Source organism: Penaeus chinensis, chromosome 23, assembly GCF_019202785.1.
Source record: "Penaeus chinensis breed Huanghai No. 1 chromosome 23, ASM1920278v2, whole genome shotgun sequence".
NCBI classification, from domain to species: Eukaryota; Metazoa; Arthropoda; class Malacostraca; order Decapoda; family Penaeidae; genus Penaeus; species Penaeus chinensis.
Window position 1 is genome coordinate 8,093,031 of NC_061841.1, and position 2,500 is coordinate 8,095,530.

The window sequence follows — 2,500 nt, forward strand, 5'->3', positions numbered from 1 at the left end:
TCCAATCAGTTTGTATATTTAACACTTTATCTTCCATCTTCTTTTTTTTCTTTCTTCTTTCATCCTCGCTCCTGTCTTCATTTTCCTTTTTTCTCCCATTTTCTTACATCTTCTTGCTGCATTCTTTCCTAAGAATAACTATCACTTTTGCACAGGAAAATGTCTGCGTTGCCATAAATACAAAGCACGGCAAGGGAGACAGTCAACGTCATCAAAGTTGGAATGGCGAGGACACTTTATTATTGATGACAATAATAATAATTAAAAAAAAATTAATGTCACGCAGACTGTCACCTATTCACCATTACTGCTCCGGAAACTAGCTCAATCGGTCCTGCAAGGTGGAAAGAAAGGAAGAATTACTTTAATTTCTTGAACAGAAGTTTATGCTTTGTTTATTGTTATCAAAACTATTCACCTTTTGCTCCAGAAAACAAGTCATCCTTTCAGTTTCATAATTACTTTGTATCATTAATGCAAAAAAATAAAAACAAAATTAATAAATAATAATAATTAAAAAAATAAAAATAAAATAAAATCATGCAAATTGTACATTAAATATTACAGTAACAAATGCATTCTTATGGGCTACCATGCAGTTTTTCATACTAATATACATATATAAAAAGGGAATTAATCATATATACACATCCTCTAAAGGACGGGAAATGAGATTGGAGAGAGGAGAAAGCCTTTAGCAATATAATACAACCAACTACCAAACAAGGTCTATACAAGCATGGTCTCTTCATTTTGGTGTGCACATGTTCAGGATTGCATCGTTGGTGTTTTTCCTCAGGAGGCCAGAGGTTCAAAATAATCTGGTGGTCAAGTCCAGTATTTGCCTCCTCCACGCCAGAACTAGGTCGTGGTGACAAGTGTGCTTGCCTAATGCAATATCCTTTAAGATGTCGATGTTACTATGGCATGCTGCTTGACAAAAGATGAGCCCATTCAACACTAGTAATGTAGCCCCCCCCCCCCCCAAAAAAAAAAAAAGAAAAAAAAAGAAAAAAAAAGAAGAGGATTGTGAAAACCTAAATAAATTTGAAACCTAAACAAGGATATACACTTTCTTTACTACAGAAAATTTCTGTTATTTCACAACAAATCCCACAAGTCATGCAAGGGAGACTGACTTCATCCTGTCCTCATCTACCAGCACATATATATCTCAGGCTAGATGACTGCACTTGGTTTGGTATGGAACTGCTAATCATCTTATTTGTGGAATGATAATGATAATAGCAAAGATAATGATAAGAAATATTGATTTAAAATACATAGTTAAAAGGAGACTTGTTATTTACATTCAAGGTATTTACTGAGAAAAAATCCCACAAGTTATAGTAGTTTTTTGCTCATAAAAGATTTGTTACCAATGGCCATTCACACTAGTATTCCAGTACCTATGTCATACCCTTATTTACCAAAGCTGAGCAGAACTACAAAGTGACAAGACCTTACTTGTAAAAGACCTTCCTTTCATCCTTTGCAACATCACCTCCCTCCGAACAAACGCACAGACACACACGCACACCCACACACACACTTACGCAAGCACGCGCACACCCACACCCAGACACACACGCACACCCACACCCACTCCCACACCCAGACACACACACCCACACCCACACCCACACCCAGACACACACGCACACCCACACCCAGACACACACCCACACCCAGACACACACGCACACCCACACCCACACCCAGACACACACCCACACCCACACCCACACCCAGACACACACGCACACCCACACCCACACCCAGACACACACGCACACCCACACCCACACCCACACCCAGACACACACGCACACCAACACCCAGACACACACGCACACCAACACCCAGACACACACGCACACCCAAACCCACACCCAGACACACATGCACACCCACACCCACACCCAGACACGCACACCCACACCCAGACACGCACACCCACACCCAGACGCACACGCACACCCACACCCAGACACACACGCACACGCACACCCACACCCAGACACACACGCACACGCACACCCACACCCAGACACACACGCACACCCACACCCAGACACACACGCACACCCAGACACACACGCACACGCACACCCACACCCACACCCACACCCAGACACACACGCACACCCACACCCAGACACACACGCACACCCACACCCACACCCAGACGCACACCCACACCCACACCCAGACACAGACGCACACCCACACCCACACCCACACCCAGACACACACGCACACCCACACGCACACCCACACCCAGACACACACGCACACCCACCCACACCCAGACACACACGCACACCCACCCACACCCAGACACACACGCACACCCAGACACACACACCACACCGCACACCCCCCATGCACACCCACACCCAGACACACACGCACACCCACACCCACACCCAGACGCACACCCACACCCAGACACACACGCCACACCCAAACCACACACCCAGACACACACGCACACCCA

At 45.6% G+C, this 2,500-nt stretch overlaps 1 protein-coding gene across 1 annotated transcript in view; it reads right to left on the reverse strand.

The window, feature by feature from the left end:
* LOC125037298 (dolichyl-diphosphooligosaccharide--protein glycosyltransferase subunit 2-like) overlaps positions 1-2,500 on the reverse strand; it is a 24,050-nt gene that overhangs the window by 534 nt on the left and 21,016 nt on the right. The window contains 1 exon segment of the mRNA XM_047630366.1: positions 1-334. This exon segment is cut by the window's left edge and continues 534 nt beyond it. The gene's annotated coding sequence lies outside the window, so the exon portion shown is untranslated.